The following is a 24,872-nucleotide window of genomic DNA, read 5'->3' on the forward strand; positions in this document are numbered from 1 at the left end:
ATTGTTCCCATGTTGGGGAATAATATATTTGAAAGTCTGTGTTTGAAACAATATATGATACTGTATACATATGATGAGTAAGCTGAAGTCTTTACCTATCCATTGATGTAAATATATCCTCTGTCTGATTTCTAGTTCATCCATTAGACATCAGTAAGACATCATACGACATCTCTTGGTCACTTGAAATCAGTTGCGATTGGTTTGGTTAGTGAGTCACTGTGCAAAAATTGAATTCATTTTCAAGCCTGACATCTTAAAATTACCTTAGAAATCAGGGCTTATGGTTTTGGAGTAATACATAAATACAAAATAAGACATAGACAGGTGAGGAAGCTACTAACTTATTTTCCCATTCACTTTCCTATTGTAAACAATGAGCTAGATCATAGGCGCAGGAGGAGGATGCCTACGGGGTAATGTGGATGGAGAGGAAATGCACTGCTTTACAATGACCATCAGCGTGTACCCTCTTCATGCATACTAAATCTTTGCACTTTTGGTGATTTGACCTTTATGTGATTCGTTTCAGGAAACTAGGCGTATATCACGCCTCATTACTTCACAGGAGAGCTATTTGAACGTAAACGTTTAATTTTATCAAAATGCACTTTTTTTTTTCCAGAAATGCCTTCTGGAACATGTGAACTTTCATGTGCCTTAATTACAAACTTGTATGCCATCTGTAAAGACCAAGACATTTTTTAAATTACGAGCGTAGTTGGTTTAGCCACAGACAAAGTATGAAACCTTCCCGCTAGCCATGATTGGCTGAGACAATGAGTGGGCTGGATATTCCGAGAGATGTGTTCAGATTGGTCTGCCATGTAGCACGCTCCTGTCTATAATATGAGCTGGTTATATGTTTCAAAGTTTGTCAGAAAGTCATTTTCATTGCAAGTTAAAGTGTACTGTTAGCTAGCTGCTACCTAGCTAATGTTACGTGTATGATCTGTGTAGTAATATTATTTGTATCTCAGAGCCATTTGCATTGATAGTTATATCCTAATGTTAGCTAGCTAACATTGAACCTGGTTGGTTAGCTACATGCAGATTCATGCTGGGTAGTAACATTATGAGTTGGGATAATGGTTCATTGTTTAGCTAGCTAGCTACATGTCTAAACAAAAGATTCCTCTATGCAAGTAACTATTTCAATAGAATGTTAATGATGTCACTGCGACAACCGTCGATAGAGGTAGCTGGTAAATTCAGAGCGCAGAATGACTGACAAATTTACAAATGCTCAACACCCGTTGAATATGGCCTGTGTCAGTAAACGTCGGCATAAAAGCGTAATTCAATTGTTGCCAGCATCACAGTTGCAGTCACCAACGCTCTGGACAACTTAAAAGCAGCCTAACCAGCTCTGCTAGGGGGGGAGCTGTACTCTAATTTGTCTCTGGAAGTAAATAGCAAACTAGCCAACGGTAGGCAGTTAGCTTGGGTGCTTGACTACTGTTGTTAGGTCAGAGCGCTCGGATCAACCCAACTTTTCAGCCAGAGCGTCCAGTGTGCACTCTGAACGCTCCTAGAGTGAAAACACTCTGAATTTACGAACGGACAATCTGACAACCCTCTGAGTTCACGTATGCCCAGAGCACACTCTGGCACTTCAGATAAAATGTAAGAACACACCCATAGTATAAATCAGTCTTTAGTCTTGAAATCTTTGGATGTTTAGTACATGGCCTCACAAGTGAATGCTTAACGAGATGGGTGGGGATAAAGTTTTAAAGGATGTGAACAATGCTGAATGAGTGTAGACAAAGAAGAGCTCTCCAATAGGTACCAAAACATTTGACAACCGAAGTCAGCCTGCAGGCCCCCAGCCCACCACAAGGAGTCACTAGAGTGCAGTGAGCCAAGAAAAGCCCCCCCCCCGGCCAAACCCGGATGACGCTGGGCAAATTGTGTGCTGCCCTATAGGACTCCCAGTCACGGCCAGTTATGACACAGTCTGGGGTCGAACCCGGGTCTGTCATGACACCTCAAGTACCACGATGCAGTGCCATAGACCACTGCACCACTCAGGAGGTCCTGTTATATCACTTTCTATCACCCCCCCCCCCCCCCAAATTCGCCGGACCCGGTACTGGGTCCAAAACAACCATTCGGAGTTCAGCCCGTGTCTTTACTTTTACTAAAGTATGACAATTTAGTTATTTTTCCACCACTGGTCATGTGTGTATGTATGTGTGTAAACGTGCAGATTTATTCTTGCTGGAGTGTGCATGTGCATGTATGGGAAATAAAGAGTTTTTGAGAGAGATGTTAATGTGTCTGAATGAAGCTGAACAAGAAACTATTTTTTCAACTTAACATAAGTATGTGAACCCTTTGGATTTACCTAGATTTCTGTATGAAATGGTCATCAAATTTGATCTGACCTTCATCTAAGTTACAACAATATACAAACATAGTGTGCTTAAACTAATAACACACAAATTATTATATTTTTCTTGTCTATATTAAATACATAATTTAAACATTCACAGTGTAGGTTGGAAAAAGTATGTGTACCCATAGGCTAAAGCTAATTGAAGTCAGGAGTCAGCTAACCTGGAGTCCAATCAATTAGACGAGATTGGAGATGTTGGTTAGAGTCGTCTTGCCCTTTAAAAAATATCCCAGGAGACCTAAGATTAAGAATTGTTGACTTGCATAAAGCTGGAAAGGGTTACAAAATTATCTCTAAAATCCTTGATTTTCATGAGTCTATGGTAAGACAAAATGTCTATAGATGGAGAAAGTTCAGCACTGTTGCTGCTCTCCCTACGAGTGGCCGTCCTGCAAAGATGACTGCAAGAGCAGAGTGCAGAATGCTCAGTGAGGTTAAGAAGAACCCTAGAGTGTCAGCTAAAGACTTACATAAATCTCTGGAACATGCTAACATCTCTGTTGACGAGTCTACGCTACGTAAAACACTAAACAATAATGGTGTTCATGGGAGGACACCACAGAAGAAGCCACAGCTGTCCAAAAAACACTGCTGCACACCTGAAGTTTGCAAAAGTGCACCTGGATGTTCCACAGAGCTACTGGCAAAATATTCTGGCAAAATATTCTGTGGACGGATGAAACTACAGGTGAGTTGTTTGGAGGGAATACACAACGCTATGTATGGAGAAAAAAGTCACTGCACACCAACATCAAAACCTCATCCCAACTGTAAAGTATTGTGGAGAGAATATCATGGTTTGGGGCTGCTTTGCTGCCTCAGGGCCTAGACAGATGGAAAAATGAATTCCCAAGATTATCAAGACATTTTGCAGGAGAATGTTAGGCTTTCTGTCTGCCAACTGAAGCTCAACAGAAGTTGGGTGATACAATAGGACAATGACCCAAAACACAGAAGTAAATCAACCCCAGAATGGCTTCAACAGAAGAACATATGTCTTCTGGAGAGGCCAAGTGAGAGGTCTGCCCTCAACCCGAGAGCAGTTCACACCAGACATCCCAAAAATAGAATATTGCTGAACTGAAACAGTTTTGTAAAGAGGAATGGTCCAAAATTCCTCCTAACCATTGTACAGGTCTGATCCACAACTACAGAACATGTTTGGTTGAGGTTATTGCTGCCAAAGGAGGGTCAACCAGTTATTAAATCCAAGGGTTCACATACGTTTTCCACTGTGCAATGTGAATGTTTACATGGTGTGTTCAATAAAGACATGAAAATGTATAATTGTCTGTGTGCTATTAGTTTACCAGACTGTGTTTGTCTATTGTTGTGACGTAGATGAAGCCCTAGATGAATGCAGAAATCCAGGTATTTCCATAGGGTTCAGATACTTTCTCTGCTTTAATAACTCTCTTTCCTCTTTCCTAGCGGTATCTCTCTGGTGTCGTCTCTGTGTGTGTGTGTGTGTCTGTGTGTGTGTGGATGTGTGTGTCTGTGTGTGTGTGTGTGTATGTGTGTGCGTGTGTGTATATGTGTGTGTGTCTGTGTGTGTGTGTGTGTGTATGTGTCTGCATGCTCCAGATTGGCAGTTGTGATCTCACAGTGTTGCACCTCAGTCATTGCAATCAATCTTCAGCACCATCTTCCGCTCCTCACCTGGCCAGCCCAGCTTGTGTCTGCTTTGGACGGGGACACCATCACTGCATCTGCATGTTTCTCCCCTTTATACATAAACCACACTGATACACAGTTGCAAATAATTGAGAACAATTCCCTAAAACTAAAAGTTTTCGCAAAGAAACACAAATGTGCACTCATCTGCAGCACACACACACACATACACAAACACACACGCACACACACACTCACACTCTGGATATCTGTCTGACCCATCACACAGTGATGAGGATATCACTCCACTATTAGACTAATGACACCTACAAATCTGACAAAGCAGAGGGATTATCTCACACAAACAAACCAAAAAACATCAAACATTCTACTGAATGACTGTATTTGGATGTTTTTGATATTATCTTTTAATATCACTACCTTCATTTTTTTAACATAGCATTGTGTTTTCTGAAATTACTACAATAAAATGAATTTTTTAAATTGTTAAACAACAAAAGGCAATATCATAGCAGTTTTCAATGGTCAGTTTAGTCATCAAAGCAATGTGATAATGAGTCTCGACATGACCTACCAGTCAATGGTATATACTTGTCCATAAGATATACTGTATACACAGTATATAGGTCTGGCCACAGTGAGTCGATGAAAGTGACCCGTGTGTACTAGAGGTTGACCGATAATGATTTTTCATCGCCAATACCGATTATTGGAGGACCAAAAAAGCCCATATTGATTAATCGGCCGATTTATATATACAGTGCCTTGCGAAAGTATTCGGCCCCCTTGAACTTTGCAACCTTTTGCCACATTTCAGGCTTCAAACATAAAGATATAAAACTGTATTTTTTGTGAAGAATCAACAACAAGTGGGACACAATCATGAAGTGGAACGACATTTATTGGATATTTCAATTTTTTTAACAAATCATAAACTGAAAAATTGGGCGTGCAAAATAATTATTATTATTATTATTATTATATAAGGCACTGTATATATATATATATATATATATATATATATATATATATATATATATATATATTTGTAGTAATGACAATTACAACAGTACTGAATGAAGAATGTGAACACCTTCATTTTAACTTAATATTATACATCAATAAAATCTATTTTGTCTCAAATAAATAATGAAACATGTTCAATGTTCAACATGTTAACTTTCTTACATGGCACATACTGCACTTTTACTTTCTTCTCAAACACTTTGTTTTTGAATTATTTAAACCAAATTGAACATGTTTCATTATTTATTTGAGGCTAAATAGATTTTATTGATGTATTATATTAAGTTAAAATAAGTGTCCATTCAGTATTGTTGTAATTATCATTATTATAAATAAAAAATTAACAAAATCGGCCAATTAATCGGCATCGGGTTTTTTGGTCCTCCAATAATCGGTATCGGTATCGGCGTTGAAAAATCATAATCGGTCGACCCCTAATCCTTACCACTGCTACACCTGGCTATCAGCAGAGCCTTGTCTGGCAGCGAAACAGTTCATTCAGCCTCATTTACTGCCTTTAAAAAACATAGCTGATATGGTTGACTTGCTTACAAAACCACAACAAATGTGGTTTCAACTGACAATTAAGATGTACAAACTATGGCAATAGGGAACGAAGAGCGGATATGCGTCAATCTGTAATTTCTATTCAGACGTAGTCAATATAACTATTTGTTCAACACTTTTGAAATATACTTCGACAGAATTCAGAATATGGGCTGTTCTTGTAGTATTCTCCCTCTACACCAAGTCAGAATGATAGGATAAATAAAGGGGTCATATAAACAGATAATGAAAGCTCTTACAGTATTCGATTACATTTCTCTAAAACAGGCTATAGGCTACATGTGCACCACCAATTCAGAACAGTAGGCTAAGTTATGAGGGAGGAAAGGGACCAAATTATTAGGGTGAGGCACATGGGCGACTAACAGCTTACTACACAACACAATTAGTATTAGTTTCTTAGCTACAGTATATATATCTCCCTGGCATGCTACATCATTTATGCAGCAGCAAACAATACATTTTTGGGCTCACTTTGTTGTACTGTGCTCATTTGAACGGGAAGGTGGCCCAGCGGTCCTTCTTGTGGGCTCTAGAAAGAGGCCCGAAATCCCGACTTGCAATTCCAAGTTGGATGACCATTCTAAATTATTTTCAGAATTTTCCTAGTCAGAGTTCCCAGTTGTCTTGAACTCACTGAAGTCTGAGATTTCCCAGTTCTGAGTTTCCAGTTGTTTTGAATGTGGTAGTCATGCTGGATTGACAGCGTGACCAATGTATTCAAACTTTTCTGGCCTATGGCATCTCATCGCTGCAACTCCCCTACAGACTCGGCGAAGGTCGAGAGACTTTGACACACTGCTCACTTGACTCGGAAGCCAGCCGCACAAATACTGTCGAACTCATGACTGAAGTCAACTTGCAGGAGCCCGGCCCACCACAAGGAGTCGCAGGAGCATGATGAGACAAGGACATCCCGGCTGGCCAAACCCTTTTTCCAAGTCAACCAGCATTTTTCCCGTCCTCCTGCTTTTTGCTATTCTCCTTTTTCTAGTCCTCCTGATTTTGTCTCTGGACTCTGCTTGACCATTCTGCCTGCCTTGACCACAAGCCTGTCTGCCACTCTGTACCTCCTGGACTCTCATCTGGTTTTGACCTTTTGCCTATCCACAACCATTCTCTTGCCAACTCCTTTTGGATTAATAAACATTGTAAGACTCCAACCATCTGCCTCCTGTGTCTGCATCTGGGTCTCGCCTTGTGTCATGATACCTTGAGCCTTCTTGGATGAGCACTTCTAATGTCTATGGCAGCACCTAAGGGGCTTGAATTTTCGATCTCTACCTGTAGATTTTGCGGTGATGTAGTGTCTTCATGAGTGACAGAATACTGAACCAATCACACCGCAACTAGAGAACATTACCAACCCCTGCGTTCTGTATTTTCTGCCCTACAACCACAGAAAACACTGAGCTAGGCTGAAACACCTGCAGTTTGTAGCTGCTTTACTCAAGAAAGCAAAAAAGAGACCATGTTTGTATGGAGTTTTATTAACTCAATGTTTTTTTTTACATTGTTTGTGAACTGTGACACATATCAATGCCAAATTAACATGCAAAACAGGCATAAAAAAATGAATGATGCATCGCCACTGACATATACACCTTTCATTATGTTTTCCCTAATGTTATTAGCCTACCCCCTCTTTCTCTATTGTTGCTTCATTCTTTCCCCGCTTTCAGCAGTGAAGGCCAGGCACCACAGGCCAAAATTGTGATTTTGCTTCCATCTGTCAAATGACAGATTTTGTGATATTTTGCAATTATAACTTCTATACTTTTATAAAATGTACAAATAAATCGGCAATAATGTGTTTAAATTAACTACACCTACCATAAGTGTCGTTCTTGTTGGCATGTTACATATAGAACTTCAACTGCTATTTTTAAAACTCTCCATGTTGAATCATATGTCATTCAAAAGCTTGTTTTCCGGAGCATATCATTAGCTAGTCCATACACAGCTATATCTTTTGTATACATAGTGCTTCGTGGTGAAAGATTAGTAATGTCCTGACATCCGATTGGTTACTGGGATTTACCCTTTATCTTTCGTGAAGAATCCACAGAGACAAAATGTGAAAATATACCTACTTTCTGTGAATAAAAATAGACTATCTCAGTTAGCCAATGCGAGAAAAGCAGTGAATTACAGAAACAATTAGCCTGATCGATGGTGATTTTCATCCAGCGTTTAGACACTTACGACAAATCATGTGCAAGTTGGTTTATTTGTGACATGTGGATAAAAGACACTGTTGGCTGGCTGCTGTCTGGTTGATCGCTGCTAGCTGTCATCTTCATCGCAACTCATTTGTATCTCGACCCGCTGCTGCCAGCTACCTCCTTTTTCTTCTGTACCTATACTGCCACACCGCCTTGATCGGTTGATCCCACCTACCAGGGATTGTGTAATTCTGTCATAATATTAGCATTTAGGAGGAGTGTTTACACTTCATCCAGGCTGCAGGAGTGCTCCAGGGGAGATGTGGCATTTTAAATACATATTAAGATGGTTATTCTAGCCCATAGACTTGGTTATGCAGTTATGCAGCTTTAAAGAAAATAAGCAAAGTCCTAGGGATTCCTTCCTTGCTTCTCAGCTCATATCAGAGACATGACAGGAGAATGACAGATGAATAAAAAGGGAGAGTAGCCCATTATTGTCAGGTGACTTTGCTGTGTATAAACAATATTTATTTCCTTAGGTCCAGCAAATGTATTCAAAGTTAACAAAACAGAGTGATAGGAAAACATAACTATACAACGAGACTGTAACATCGGCCTCCAGTGTCATAGGGCTGTAGCCTAATGTGATTGGTGAGAAATTAGCTTTACATAAAGTAAATACACGCTGATATGCTAATATTTACATAGGGTAACGTGCTGATATTTAGTCCTGCAGTTATGTCTAATGTCGACAGACATCATAATATGTACTCCCCCCCCCCCCCACACACACTTTAGTTGCAGAGATTCAGAGGGGGCTACAGTCAATGCAGATATAGACGCAGATATAGCAGAGTTGCTGAAGGATGATGAGGATGCCATTTATGCCATTTATGTATCCTTTGATGGCACTTGGCACAAGAGAGGATTCACTTCTTACTACGGGATAGCTGTGTGTATTGGTGCTGGTACCAGCGAGCCCTAGAAAATGTGATGATCCACCCAGTCACAAAAACCATGGAGGCCATACATTTGTTAATAGTGAGGTTGCACAGAAAAATTGACCCGTACATCATAGAAAGTCTAATGATAACCTCCTCAAAAGAATGAAGCACAGAGGAACTCAGAATGCAAATGAATGTCTGAAATATGGTCGCAATGCCCCAAAACTGTCTTCGTGGGCCAAAGCCGCATTGACGCAGCAGCCAGTATGGCAGTAGCCATGTTCAATGAGGGAGCCAGTGCTAGATCAAATGTGATGGACAAATTGTGTCTTGACAACACTTTGGTGACACTGGAAGCAATCAAAGAGGAGTTATGAGAGTTGATGCTGCTTCACTGGAGTACACTCTAAAAAGAAAGGTTTGCTGGAGTATCCTTTAAAGGTTCTTCAAATTGAAACTGTGGGGGAACCCCTAAGTTCTTTGAAGAACCCTTTAAATGGATCTTCAAAGAACCCATTTTTAATGGATCCTTGAATAATCTTTTGAAGAACCTTTGGGGTTCATTTTTGAAGTAGCCCCCCTCCCCTATTATTAATAATAATAATAATTATGCATAACAATAACTACATGTTTTAGTTCTCAGTGTTTTTTTATGAATTTAGTGGAAAAGCTGAATAAAAAAATAAAAATATGAGGTAAACACCAGGCAGAGCCCCAAGTCCAATGAGTATATCCTCTGGCTTGTGTTGATGTTCTCTGTATCCATAGCCAGAATGATTTTGCTGGGCATGGTGATGGAACAGGTTCCCTGTCAGGATCTGTCCCTGTTTTATATATCTGACAGAGAAGTGATATTCTGCCAATTTTTATTCTTTTTTGAGGACCAAATAGCAATTCAGTTTATTCTGTGTTTTTCTTTCATTTCCCCAATTTCTCAAATAGGTTTTCATTTCTGTAACAATTTTATTGATGTCCCTGTGTGTTTCGATAATAGGGTTGTTTAGTGTTTAACAGCTGACATAAGGGACTCTTTTCAGGGTTCAGCTCTTGGGTTTCCAGTGCTTTGAATTGCAAGGATGTTTTGGGGCTTAATGTCAAATGGTGCCAACATTTGAGTGTCCTTTTCCTTATATTTACAATTATTAATTAATTAATTCCATATAGTGCAATTGGTAAGTTTACTTTTAGTGTATTCACTGGTAGATCAAATCCACCAGAACCACATCTTTTTTTTTTGTCCCAGCTACCATTGGGCATATTCAATCATGGTATTTCCTAATTTGAAGGAATGTCTGCTGCTCTGATTCCTGGCCGTTTTCTGGATCATTACCACTTTGGTGTTCTGAAAGTTGATGTTGAGTGCCCCGTTGATGCTGTATTCCTAAATAATGTTACGTTGTTCCTGTAGACCTTGCTCTGTTGGTGACAGTAGGACAAGGTCATCTGTGTGGAGCAGGAATCTGACCTCCTTATCTTTAAGGTTGAGTCCGGGGGCTGCAGATAGGTACAACAGTGCTAGTTCATTGATGTAGAAGTTGAACAGGGTTGGACTGAAACTGCAGCCTTGCCTCACCCCTCACCGTTGTGCAAAAAAACAGTTATTTTATTGTTCAGTTTAATACTACATGTGTTGTTCAAGTAAATAGACTTGATGATGTCAGATGTGGAATCAAAAGCATTCTTAAAATCAACAAAACACGCAAATACTTTTCCTCTACTTTTCTGGTGGTTTATTATTGTGTGTAATGTGTGTATGTGGTCTGTTGTTCTGTGTTTGGGTGGAAAGACAATTCGTTTTTTGCTGAGAGCGTTGTGTTGTGGGAGGAAGGTCTATATTCGGTCAATGAGAATACAGCAGAACAGTTTCCCCATGTTACTGGTGACACATATTCCCCTAAAGTTATTAAGGTCTAATTTGTCACCTTTTTATATATGGGTGTTATTAGCCCCTTTTCCAAATATCAGGGAAGCAGCACCTCTCTAAAACTGTGTTCAAACATTCCTGATGCTGTCAGGGACAGGTTTAAGGTTTTGTATTTTCTGTGAAATTTCAGCCTGTATAATTTGATAGTCAATTGGGTTCTGGTTGTTTTTAATTGCGTGTTCTAGGGAGCTGAGTTGTTTCGCATCTTTTTTTGGTTTAGAGTAAGGTCTTCTTACTTTGATTTGATTTCATTCTGATGGCATTATTCCAAAGAGACTTTCAAAGTGATCTTTCCAAATGTTTTCATTTTGAATGGCTAGGTCATTCCTCTGTTTTCCATTTAGACCATTCCATTTCAAGTTCACATGGATAATCTCGTGAGGAAGTTTAAATTGAAATTGGGTTTTTATTACATTTACATTTACATTTAAGTCATTTAGCAGACGCTCTTATCCAGAGCGACTTACAAATTGGTGCTTTCACCTTATGACATCCAGTGGAACAGCCACTTTACAATAGTGCATCTAGGTCTTTTAAGGGGGAGGGGAGAAGGATTACTTTATCCTATCCTAGGTATTCCTTAAAGAGGTGGGGTTTCAGGTGTCTCCGGAAGGTGGTGATTGACTCCGCTGTCCTGGCGTCGTGAGGGAGTTTGTTCCACCATTGGGGGGCCAGAGCAGCGAACAGTTTTGACTGGGCTGAGCGGGAACTGTACTTCCTCAGTGGTAGGGAGGCGAGCAGGCCAGAGGTGGATGAACGCAGTGCCCTTGTTTGGGTGTAGGGCCTGATCAGAGCCTGGAGGTAGTGAGGTGCCGTTCCCCTCACAGCTCCGTAGGCAAGCACCATGGTCTTGTAGCGGATGCGAGCTTCGACTGGAAGCCAGTGGAGAGAGCGGAGGAGCGGGGTGACGTGAGAGAACTTGGGAAGGTTGAACACCAGACGGGCTGCGGCGTTCTGGATGAGTTGTAGGGGTTTAATGGCACAGGCAGGGAGCCCAGCCAACAGCGAGTTGCAGTAATCCAGACGGGAGATGACAAGTGCCTGGATTAGGACCTGCGCCGCTTCCTGTGTGAGGCAGGGTCGTACTCTGCGGATGTTGTAGAGCATGAACCTACAGGAACGGGCCACCGCCTTGATGTTATTTGAGAACGACAGGGTGTTGTCCAGGATCACGCCAAGGTTCTTAGCGCTCTGGGACGAGGACACAATGGAGTTGTCAACCGTGATGGCGAGATCATGGAACGGGCAGTCCTTCCCGGGAGGAAGAGCAGCTCCGTCTTGCCGAGGTTCAGCTTGAGGTGATGATCCGTCATCCACACTGATATGTCTGCCAGACATGCAGAGATGCGATTCGCCACCTGGTCGTCAGAAGGGGAAAGGAGAAGATTAACTGTGTGTCGTCTGCATAGCAATGATAGGAGAGACCATGTGAGGTTATGACAGAGCCAAGTGACTTGGTGTATAGCGAGAATAGGAGAGGGCCTAGAACAGAGCCCTGGGGACACCAGTGGTGAGAGCACGTGGTGAGGAGACGGATTCTCGCCACGCCACCTGGTAGGAGCGACCTGTCAGGTAGGACGCAATCCAAGCGTGGGCCGCGCCGGAGATGCCCAACTCGGAGAGGGTGGAGAGGAGGATCTGATGGTTCACAGTATCGAAGGCAGCCGATAGGTCTAGAAGGATGAGAGCAGAGGAGAGAGAGTTAGCTTTAGCAGTGCGGAGCGCCTCCGTGATACAGAGAAGAGCAGTCTCAGTTGAATGACTAGTCTTGAAACCTGACTGATTTGGATCAAGAAGGTCATTCTGAGAGAGATAGCGGGAGAGCTGGCCAAGGACGGCACGTTCAAGAGTTTTGGAGAGAAAAGAAAGAAGGGATACTGGTCTGTAGTTGTTGACATCGGAGGGATCGAGTGTAGGTTTTTTCAGAAGGGGTGCAACTCTCGCTCTCTTGAAGACGGGAGGGACGTAGCCAGCGGTCAGGGATGAGTTGATGAGCGAGGTGAGGTAAGGGAGAAGGTCACCGGAGATGGTCTGGAGAAGAGAGGAGGGGATAGGGTCAAGCGGGCAGGTTGTTGGGCGGCCGGCCGTCACAAGACGCGAGATGTCATCTGGAGAGAGAGGGGAGAAAGAGGTCAGAGCACAGGGTAGGGCAGTGTGAGCAGAACCAGCGGTGTCGTTTGACTTAGCAAACGAGGATCGGATGTCGTCGACCTTCTTTTCAAAATGGTTGACGAAGTCATCTGCAGAGAGGGAGGAGGGGGGAGGGGGAGGAGGATTCAAGAGGGAGGAGAAGGTGGCAAAGAGCTTCCTAGGGTTAGAGGCAGATGCTTGGAATTTAGAGTGGTAGAAAGTGGCTTTAGCAGCAGAGACAGAGGAGGAAAATGTAGAGAGGAGGGAGTGAAAGGATGCCAGGTCTGCAGGGAGGCGAGTTTTCCTCCATTTCCGCTCGGCTGCCCGGTGCCCTGTTCTGTGAGCTCGCAATGAGTCGTCGAGCCACGGAGCGGGAGGGGAGGACCGAGCCGGCCTGGAGGATAGGGGACATAGAGAGTCAAGGGATGCAGAAAGGGAGGAGAGGAGGGTTGAGGAGGCAGAATCAGGAGATAGGTTGGAGAAGGTTTGAGCAGAGGGAAGAGATGATAGGATGGAAGAGGAGAAAGTAGCGGGGGAGAGAGCGAAGGTTGGGACGGCGCGATACCATCCGAGTAGGGGCAGTGTGGGAAGTGTTGGATGAGAGCGAGAGGGAAAAGGATACAAGGTAGTGGTCGGAGACTTGGAGGGAGTTGCAATGAGGTTAGTGGAGGAACAGCATCTAGTAAAGATGAGGTCGAGCGTATTGCCTGCCTTGTGAGTAGGGGGGAAGGTGAGAGGGTGAGGTCAAAAGAGGAGAGGAGTGGAAAGAAGGAGGCAGAGGAATGAGTCAAAGGTAGACGTGGGGAGGTTAAAGTCGCCCAGAACTGTGAGAGGTGAGCCGTCCTCAGGAAAGGAGCTTATCAAGGCATCAAGCTCATTGATGAACTCTCCGAGGGAACCTGGAGGGCGATAAATGATAAGGATGTTAAGCTTGAAAGGGCTGGTAACTGTGACAGCGTGGAATTCAAAGGAGGCGATAGACAGATGGGTAAGGGGAGAAAGAGAGAATGACCACTTGGGAGAGATGAGGATCCCGGTGCCACCACCCCGCTGACCAGAAGCTCTCGGGGTGTGCGAGCACGTGGGCGGACGAAGAGAGAGCAGTAGGAGTAGCGGTGTTGTCTGTGGTGATCCATGTTTCCGTCAGAGCCAAGAAGTCGAGGGACTGGAGGGAGACATAGGCTGAGATGAACTCTGCCTTGTTGGCCGCAGATCGGCAGTTCCAGAGGCTACCGGAGACCTGGAACTCCACGTGGGTCGTGCGCGCTGGGACCACCAGATTAGGGTGGCTGCGGCCATGCGGTGTGGAGCGTTTGTATGGTCTGTGCAGAGAGGAGAGAACAGGGATAGACAGACACATAGTTGACAGGCTAGAGAAGAGGCTACGCTAATGCAGAGGAGATTGGAATGACAGGTGGACTACACGTCTCGAATGTTCAGAAAGTTAAGCTTACGTAGCAAGAATCTAATTGACTAACATGATTAAAATGATAGAGTACTGCTGGGGTAGGCTAGCTGCGTTGTTGACACTACCCTAATCAAGTCGTACCGTTGAGTGTGAAGTTTCTACAATGCTGCTTATCGGGAGCTAGCTGGCTAGCTAGCAGTGTTGGTTACGTTACGTTGCGTTAGGAGAACGACAATAGCTGGCTAGCTAACCTAGAAAATCGCTCTAGACTACACAATTATCTTTGAAACAAAGACGGCTATGTAGCTAGCTATGTAGCTAGCTACGATCAAACAAATCACGCCGTTGGGACTGTAATGAATTATTCTCGTAATAAGTCTTGCTTCCTGCTTATGGCTATACAGAAGTTTGTTCAGGGCACGTTTGTCTCTGCAATTGATTATGGTGACTTGCATATGCATGAAACCTTCCTCTGTCTTACAGAGACTGGACTCTGTTTATCATGCAGCCTCCTCTGTCTTACAGAGACTGGACTCTGTTTATCATGCAGCCTCTGTCTTACAGAGACTGGACTCTGTTTATCATGTAGCCTCCCTCCTCTGTCTTACAGAGACTGGACTCTGTTGATCATGTAGCCTCCCTCCTCCGTCTTACAGAGACTGGACACTGTTTATCATGCAGCCTCCTCCGTCTTACAGAGACTGGACACTGTTTATCATGCAGCCTCCTCCGTCTTACAGAGACTGGACTCTGTTTATCATGCAGCCTCCTCTATCTGACAGAGACTGGACTCTGTTTATCATGCAGCCTCCTCCGTCTTACAGAGACGGGACTCTATTTATCATGCATCCTTGCGCTTTATTACAAATGCCAAGTCACTCACCCACCATTTCACCTTGTACCAAATGGTGGGTTGGACCTCGCTTTATATGCACAGAAATATACATGTGTATGTGTTCATCTACAAAGCCTTGGTCAGGTCTCCCTTGAAAAAGAGACTCTGGGATCTCAATAGGCTTTTCCCGGTTAAATAAAGGTTAAACAAAAAAATGAATTCTCCCAGAACTGGTTTAAATCAATGGAGTCTTCAATCTCTTTCAGAGTGTTCTCACAATGCTTCCCTTTATTAAATCTTAGGTTTTGTTTGTATTCTTCCAATGTGTCACAATATATTCGCTGAACGTCTCTATCTTGTGGTTGGTGAAGTTTTTTGATAAATTATTTCCGTAAGAGATTACATTTGCCATCAAACCATTTCTCTTTTTGAGGTTTTGAATAACAACAGTTTTTTCTTTCGCATAAATGTGCTTTGTGGCTGCTTTATGATAGATCTCGTTTCATTTGTTCACAGCCACATGTATGTCAGGGAGGTTTGGGATGAATGTACTTGAAAGTTAGCCATTGATACAGGTTGTAGTTTCTGGGGAGTGCAATGTTGTGTTGAAGTGTGTTGCGATGTCAGGGTTATATCTGTACGTTTTATTTAGATGAATCAGTGTACAGGGCTCTGTTTGTGTGGTCTTTGGGTAGAGATGTCTTTTTAAAAAGACAGAAATCTGACAGTGGTCAATGGACAATGGTCTCTGTGGTCTGACAGTGAACGTAGTAATGGAGGAGGGGTCCAAGTCTGAGATTGCATAGTCAACAACACTGGTACCAAGAACTGAGCAGTAGTTGAGTTCTATGTTTTAATGATGTAAGTATAATTTCCCTATAGGCTGAAGACCATTGAGTATCTGTATCACCACGGTAACATTTATGTAATTTTAATGTATTATTTTACCAGGTAAATTGACTGAGAACACGTTCTCATTTACAGCAACAACCTGGGGAATAGTTACCGGGGGAGGAGGGGGATGAATGAGCCAATTGTAATCATGTTTCTAGATTATTATGTCTTGACCTTTGGTATTGTTAAGAAAATCTGGGTTTGTGGTCGACCTAAGGTAGAGGAGTACTTAAACCCTGGATAATCCAAAAAGTAAGAGTTAATAATCTCATTTCATATACTGTAAGTATACACATACACTACATTACCAAAAGTATGTGGACACCTGCTTGTCGAACATATTATTCCAAAATCATGGGCATTAATATGGAGTTGATCCCCCCTTTGCTGCTATAACAGCCTCCACTCTTCTGGGAAGGATTTCCACAGGATGTTGGAACATTGCAGCGGGGACTTGCTTCCAATCAGCCACAAGAGCATTAGTGAGGTAGCGGGCACTGAATAGCGGGCACTGATGTTGGCTCACAATCTGCGTTCCAATTCAATATAGAATGTTAATGTACGCTGCAGCGTTAAGATTTCTCTTTACTGGAACTAAGGGGCCTAACCCAAACCATGAAAAACAGCCCCAGACCATTATTCCTCCTTCACCAAACTTTACAGTTGTCACTATGCATTGGGGCAGGTAGCGGTCTCCTGGCATCTGCCAAACCCAGATTAGTCCATCAGACTGCCAGATGGTGAAGGGTGATTCATCACTGCAGAGAACATGTTTCCGCTGCTCCAGAGTCCAATGGCGGCGAGCTTTACATGTCTCCAGCCGACGCTTGACACTGCGCATGGTGATCTTTAGCTTGTGTGCAGCTGCTCGGCCATTTCACTACGCGCTTAAGCACTCATCAGTCCCGTTCTGTGAGCTAGTGTGGCCTACCAGTTCGCGGTTGAGCTGTTGTTGCTCCTAGATGTTTCCACCTCACAATAACAGCACGTACAATTGACCAGGGCAGAAAGGTTGTAGCAGGCTGGGAGGTTGGCAGGTCAGGGTAGGCTGTAGCAGGCTGGGAGGTTGGCGGGTCAGAGTAGGATGTGACAGACTGGGAGGTTGGCAGGTCAGGGTAGGCTGTAGCAGGCTAGAAGGGTGGCAGGTCAGGGTAGGCTGTAGCAGGCTGGGAGGTTGGCGGGTCAGAGTAAGATGTGACAGACTGGGAGGTTGGCAGGTCAGGGTAGGCTGTAGCAGGCTGGGAGGTTGGCAGGTCAGTGTGGATGCTAAGAGGCTGAGAGAGCTTGTGAGGCAGATGTAGTGAAGGCTACACTTGCCTCAACTCTTCTTCAAGGGTCTGGACAGTGTCACATTCTTGTTGTTTGCTCTCCCTGTATTCCGTTATATTGACTTCAAGCAGGAAGAGGCAGTTCTGGATTTGTTTCATCGATAATGTTTATGGTGTGCACACAGCTGCTACAGGCGAGAGAAGGAGTACTGTGGGCCTCCTGTTTTGAAGCCCAGGTTATGGGAGTTGCAGGCATTGTTAGTGGAGACATGTTAGTTTTTAGTTCAACATCTACTAGAGGTTTTATCATGTCAAACACTTTTTCAAACAGCTCTAAACTGGCCTCAGAGCCATGGATCATTACATTTCTGTTATAACACATATTAATATTCCACTTCGGGTTTGTACATACAATTGTCTCATGGTCTTGTTTCCCAACATTTTAAGTTGTTTGTTTGCCTTGCACAGGGTTGCATGCCAAGCATTTCAACATTCAGCGAAAAATAGAACATCTACCTTGATTTCATTCGTGGGTGTCAGTTATCTATGTGTGCAGAGGGTCCCTTGGTTCGAGCCCGGGTAGGGGAAAGCGGACGGACTAACGTTACATTGATTACAGCTGGATACAGTAGATGTTACAGCTGGTTTGCACTTGGCTAGTTGTATCCAGTTGTATTTTTGATTGTCCAATTTGTTGTTAGTTATTAGCTAGGTTTTTTATGTAACAACAGGTAGCAAGTAGCTAGAATCTCTCCTAGCAATGTGTAAACAACTGTTAGTTTGTTAGCTTGTTAGGTTTCCAGTTGAGCAATCAGGATAAAAGTTGTTTTCTGATGTACAGTTGAAGTCAAAAGTTTACATACACCTTAGCCAAATACGTTTAAACGCAGTTTTTTTAACAATTCCTGACAATTAATCCTATTAAAAACGCACGGTCTTAGGTCAGCTGGGATCACAACTTTATTTTAAGAATGTGACATGTCAGAATAATAGTAGAGAGAATTATTTATTTCAGCTTTAATTTCTTTCATCACATTCGCAGTGGGTCAGAAGTTGACATACATTCTGCAGCATTATCCTAAATATCAAAAAGAGAGTACTAAATAATGCATGCAGAGTGGAACTCAGATGATTCCCTTTAATTGTAAATATAAAGAAAAGGACACTCAAATGTTGGCACCATTTGACATTAAGCCCCAATTCAAAGCCCAAGAGCTGAACCCTGAAAAGATTCCCTTACGTCAGCTGTTAAAAACACTAAACAACCCTATTATCGAAACACACAGGGACATCAATCAAATTGTTACAGAAATGAAAACCTATTTGAGAAATTGGGGAAATGAAAGAAAAACACAGAATAAACTGAATTGCTCTTTGGCCCTCAAAAGAGAATAAAAATTGGCAGAATATCACTTCTCTGTCAGAGATATAAAACAGGGACAGATCCTGACCAAATACAGGCTCAGCAACCACCAACGATTTGGCTACAGAAAAAGGGAGACACAAAAAGACATGGCTACCCAAATAGCAGATTCTATGTGGTCACTGCACAACAGGGGAGGTAGAGACAGAGACACACTTTCTCCTCTACTGTGAGAAATTCTACAACATAAAAATGTTCATTAAAATATCTCAATCAATTCCAAACTTCTGTGCATTTACTAAAAACATAAAGCTGGAAATTTTTCTGGGTGAGTGAGAAACCAAGTCGGAAGTTTACATACACCTTAGCCAAATACATTTAAACTTTGTTTTTCACAATTCCTGACATTAAATCCTAGTAAAAATTCCCTGTCTTAGGTCAGTTAGGGTTCCCACTTTATTTTAAGAATTTAAAATGTCAGAATAATAGTAGAGAGAATGATTTATTTCAGATTGTATTTATTTCATCACATTCCCAGTGGGTCAGAAGTTGACATACACTAATGTTTTGGGTAGCCTTCCACAAGCTTCCCACAATAAGTTGTATGAATTTTGGCCCATTCCTCCTGACAGAGCTGGTGTTACTGAGTCAGGTTTGTAGGCCTCCTTGCTCGCACATGCTTTTTCAGTTCTGCCCAGAAATTTTCTATAGGATTGAGGTCAACGCTTTGTGATGGCCACTCCAATACCTTGACTTTGTTGTCCTTAAGCCATTTTGCCACAACTTTGGAAGTATGCTTGGGGTCATTGTCCATTTGGAAAACCCATTTGCGACCAAGCTGTAACTTCCTGACTGATGTCTTGAGATGTTGCTTCAATATATCCACATAATTCTCAACCTGATGATGCCATCTATTTTGTGAAGTGTACCAGTCCCTCCTGTAGCAAAGCATCCCCACAACATGATGCAGCCACCCCCGTGCTTCACGGTTGGGATGGTGTTCTTCTACTTGCAAGCATCCTCCTTTCTCCTCCAAACATAACGATGGTCATTATGGCGAAACAGTTATTTTTATGTTTCATCAGACCAAAGTACAATATTTGTCCCCATGTGCAGTTGCAAACCATAGTCTGGCTTTCTTTATTGTGGTTTTGAAATGGCACTTCCTTGCAGAGCGCCCTTTCAGGTTTTGTCTATATAGGACTCGTTTTACTGTGAATATAGATACATTTGTACCTGTTTCCTCAAACATCTACACAAGGTCCTTTGCTGTTGTTCTGGGATTGATTTGTACTTTTCGCACCAAAGTACGTTCATCTCTAGGAGACATACCTGAGCGGTGTGACGGCTGCGTGGTCCCATGGTGTTCATACTTGCGTACTATTGTTTGTACAGATGAACATGGTACCTTCAGGCGTTTGGAAATTGCTCTCAAGGATGAACCAGACTTGTGGAGGCCTACAGTTTTTTTCTGAGGTCTTGGCTGATTTCTTTTGATTTTGCCATGATGTCAAGCAAAGAGGCACTGATACTGGTACATCCACTGGTACACCTCCAATTGACTCAAATGTCAATTAGCCTATCAGAATCTTCTAAAGCCCTTTTCCAAGCTGTTTAAAGGCACAGTCTACTTAGTGTATGTAAACTTCTGACCCACTGGAATTGTGATACAGTGAATTATAAGTGAAATAATCTGTTTGTAAACCATTTTTAGAAAAATGACTTGTGTCATGCACAAAGTAGATGTCCTAACCGGCTTGCCAAAACTATAGTTTGTTTACAAGAAATGTGTGGAGTGGTTGAAAAACGAGTTTTAATGACTCCAACCTAAGTGTATGTAAACTTCCAACTTCAACTGTATTCTCTTTTTCTGATTTTAGTTTGTTAGTCCTTCTTCTTTTTCCTTCACTCACTTGTTTTCCTCAAATGTACTCTTCCTCTAAATCGTTTGAAATATGATATATAATACTAGATATTAGGAGCTCATCATTTTACCAGCTGCTCTTTGAACTCTCTCTCTTCCTTTCTTGCCTGCTCTCTCTAGTTATTTCCCTAATTCTCGTTCTCTGGGCCTGTATTTTACGGGATGATCCCTTTTTTTGATTTCTTTGTTTGAAGTTGCCACAATCCATAACATCTGTAAGTGGGTTAGAGGCGAGAGATGTAAAAACATGTTCATCCCAACTTTATAACAGGATCTGAAACAGGATCATATTCAGACGTTGTCTGTAGAGAGGACTAACGGATAAGAACTGTACCAGGGCCAGATAAAAACACAGACACCTCAATGGTCTGTCCAGATAAAGAATAACAACTGCAGCTGGGTCAGATACAAACACAAACAGCTGATAGGGGTCTATCTAGAAAGAAAAAGAACTGAACCAGAGTCAGTTCTAAACACAGATAAAAACACAGAGCTTAAACAGAGGATAGTCAACTAATAGGAACTATATCTAATTATTATCTAAAAACACAACCTTACTCCACACCTCTGCTCTGTGTGTTGTAACACAATAACACATAAATGGGCAGCTGAGCAGTAAGAGGGCTTGGGACCCCCTCAGCTGATTTTATTGGGGATTGACCCCAATCGCCTGTAAATTGTGTGTTTGTGTGTTCGTGTGTGCGTGTGAACGTCCTTTGCGTGTGTATGACTTGTGTAAGTGTGTGCATGGGTAGTTTAGGCAGATTTAAACAGATTATGTTATTGTGAGGGAATTAGATTTATAGAGAGAGAGAAAGAGTCAGAGAGAGAGAAAGATTATTATATTATATACACTCAAGGTAGCTAATGAGGGGGAGGAAAGAATGTGTGTGTGTGTGTGTGTGTGTGTGTGTGTGTGTGTGTGTGTGTGTGTGAAAGATTTGCGGCAGGAACACGTGTGTGTGATTTGCGGCATAAGCACATACCATTTAATTGACACAGTGTCTTCTGATTGGAAGAGAGCTGTCCGCTACAAGGCTGCTTAACCGTGTGCTTGGTTCTGAGCGAAGAGAGACAGATGTGGAGAGAGAGAGGGGTGGAGGAATGGAAGGGAGTGGTATAAGAGATTGCAAGAGGGTTTACCGTTTAGGGTGCCCCTAGTGGCTGGTTTCTATGTCCCAACATCCTCAGACATGGAGAGCAGCCCACAGAGCGAGAGAGAGAGAGAGAGAGAGCGAGCGAGAGAGAGAGAGCGAGAGAGAGAGCGAGAGAGAGCGAGAGAGAGAGAGAGAGAGAGAGAGAGAGCGAGAGAGCGAGAGAGCGAGAGAGAGAGAGAGCAGCCCACGGAGCGAGAGAGAGAGGAGAGAGAGGGAGGGAGAGAGAGAGAAAGAAGGAGAGCAGCCCACGGAGCGAGAGAGAAAGAGAGAGAGAGGAGAGAGAGGGAGGGAGAGAGAGAGAAAGAAGGAGAGCAGCCCATAGAGCGAGAGAGAGAGAGAGAGAGAGAGAGAGAGAGAGAGGGAGCGAGAGAGAGGAAGAGAGAGAGAGAGAATGCGGACCTGATGGCATCCTAAATGAGATGCTCAAACTCACTAGTGCAAAATTTAACCCTTTCATGCGTGAGTTCCAAATATCTCTAACGGTCGCCCCAGCGTGAGTTTTTTTATGCACGTGATGTTAGAATGTTCTCTCCATTCCAGAATGTGATTGATACGTAACAGTACATTTTATCCGCGCTGCCCTCAAACTAAAGCACGCAGCCTGTTTATATTTATAGGTTGTTTTAACTTCAATTTCAAATGATTTTCAAACAAGTTTTTATTTTCTAAAAACAGTTTGAATTTAGGTGTGTTACGCCTCCTCATTCATTCACATAAAAATAGTCATTTTTACTTTTGCGGATAATTACATTTTTGGGACATTTCTGACACGGACAAAATTCCCCAAGCACTACCCAATTGTTTGTGCAGTTCACGTCTGCAGACATTTGCTCATCTCCCGTCAGAACAGGATCTGCACACGTGTTCACATTTTCTATTCCACATTTCTATTGTAGCGTACTGTATGTATGGAGCATAATATATTTGTGTATATTCTTTATCACCGCGGACACGTGAGGTAACGTTACTCATTTTATAACCTTTATGGTGTTATAGTCAATCGTGCTTACGTAGCCACATTCTTCTATTAGCTCTGTAAAACAATGCTAAATGCGTCAGAGAAGTATTATCTTGTGTTGCATTTTGAAGCTACCATGGCCTTATGACTCTCAAGTGGTGCAGCGGTCAAAGGCACAGCACATCAGTACTAGAGGCGTCACTACAGACTCCCTGGTTCAAATCCAGGCTGCGTTTCCATCAAAGTAAGTGCCTTATTACGTTATAATAGTTATAATAATAGTTTCTGCTGTAGCTGTAGATCATAATATATTCCTTATAACTGCGGACACGTGAGGTAACGTTACACATGTTATAACCTTTATGGTGTTATTGTCAATCATGCTTACCTAGCTACATTATTCTATTAGCTCTGTAAAACGATGCTAGTTGCGTCAGAAAACTATTAGCTTGTGTTGTATTTTGAAGCTACCCTGGCCTTATGACTTCCAAGTGGCGCAGCGGTCTATGGCACTACAGACACCCTGGTTCAAATCCAGGCTGTATCACAACTGGCTGTGATTGGGCGTCCCATATTGCAGCGCACAATTGGCCCAGCGTTGTCCGAGTTTGGCCGGTGTAGGCCATCATTGTAAATACTAATTTGTTCTTAAATTACTTGCCTAGTTAAATAAATAAAAGATATGACCATGGTTTGTTTATTTGGTCTATTCAGCATAGCTCTGTTCTGCCCTGCCTTGCCCCCTTGTGGAGCTCAAAAGTTAATTTCTTACTGTTATAACTCAAATCTGTGATTTTGTCAATGCAATAAACTATTTTTTTATAGCAGTGTTTATTATGTTACTTCTTTGTAGTATTGTTTTATTGCTATATCCTTATATTGTATTCTAATGAATAATTCCTCTTTATTCTGTACTTTCAGAAACCAGAAACATTATTTGTCAATATCATAACTGGAGCTGGACATCTTTGGAGCTGAAGAATGAGGACAGCTTTTGTATGCTAACGTACACTCCTTAACAGTTGTACTGGATGAAAACACAGCAAGAAAACACATATGCCAATATGTAATATTAATCTATTTTATTGCAGTACTGGTAGTTGGTTCAACAACTTGTTTTACTAGAGGACAAAAACTGAATATGCATAACCCATATTTAATATCCATGCAGTGACTGAACAACAACTGCATTTCCACCCCCATCTCTAAGGCATAGTATCATGGCTGCAACAACACTGAATGGCGCAGAGTGGGAGGTTACGTGGTTGACTGCCGGCACGCGCTACTTGTATCAATAAATCACTATCAGAAAATGTTTTGTGTGGTAATTATTTGTGTATTTACGATTTTATTCACATGTTTTCAATTCTAGGTGACAAATCATGCATTCCGATTCTTGCACAGATTGTAATGGGCACATATTATGTGTGTAAAATACCTTTTTGAAGGTTGTACTGATTATGATGAGCTAAGCTAATTCCAGCTGTGTATCCATGTTTGTTGACATACAATGCATTCTGGGATTCACGTCTGTTTGACCAAAGATGTTATAACAAAATGAGGTGAGTAAGAGTTCACTAATTTTTTGAGGACTTCCGGAAATTCATGGTGGAATGTGAACGACGGTAGATGACACACCCCTTCAACATGCATACTACAAACAGACCAAACTCATCTCGTCTTCTCTTATTATCTTCGGTTTCTGTGAGGAAAAAATGCATGGCTGCGCACTGAAACTAATGTCGGATTACTTTCGATTTCTATAAAGTGTTTTACCTAGTTATTTCGATCAATGGTGAGCTCACTCACCCGTGATGTGATTAATTATATACAGTAATTGCTATTAGCTAATTCATATTGTAGTTTACGTCAGCCGAGAGTTAGAAAATATGACTGCTTGTGTTGGGTCAATCTTTCCTCAGCGCTAGGACAAATGTAGCCTACATTTTTCCGGTTAGGATGATTGTGTTATGCTATATCTTCTGTGAATATCTGAACAATCCATCCAAAAATAAACTGCTGACATTCTGGACATAACTTTGTAAGGACTGTGTTTGTGTAAATAGTTTCTGAAAAAAGTGTGGCCAGCTCAAACGCTGATTGTTGCGTCATTCCGAAACTGCCGTTCTAAACGAGCATTCTAAATGAGTGTTCTAAACACACAGGTGTGATCGTACGCTTCAGGGACCACTGTAGAACGATCACACCCGTGTGATGGTACGTGTGAAAGGGTTAAATTGGCTATAGTAAAACTTTAATTTGATCCTGAG

General features: G+C 42.2%; 1 long non-coding RNA gene across 2 annotated transcripts; it reads left to right on the plus strand.

Annotated features, from left to right (window-relative positions):
• Positions 1 to 22,016: 22,016 nt before the first annotated feature.
• LOC135563018 (uncharacterized) lies at positions 22,017 to 24,634 on the plus strand. Of its 2 annotated transcripts, XR_010460205.1 has the most exons (3): positions 22,076 to 22,602; positions 22,734 to 22,846; positions 23,524 to 24,634. It is a non-coding gene; the product is annotated as an uncharacterized LOC135563018 (long non-coding RNA). The 2 variants fall into 2 exon arrangements; XR_010460204.1 differs by having other exon boundaries at positions 22,017 to 22,846.
• Positions 24,635 to 24,872: the final 238 nt, after the last annotated feature.

Source organism: Oncorhynchus nerka, linkage group LG20 (assembly GCF_034236695.1).
Source record: "Oncorhynchus nerka isolate Pitt River linkage group LG20, Oner_Uvic_2.0, whole genome shotgun sequence".
Taxonomy (NCBI): Eukaryota; Metazoa; Chordata; class Actinopteri; order Salmoniformes; family Salmonidae; genus Oncorhynchus; species Oncorhynchus nerka.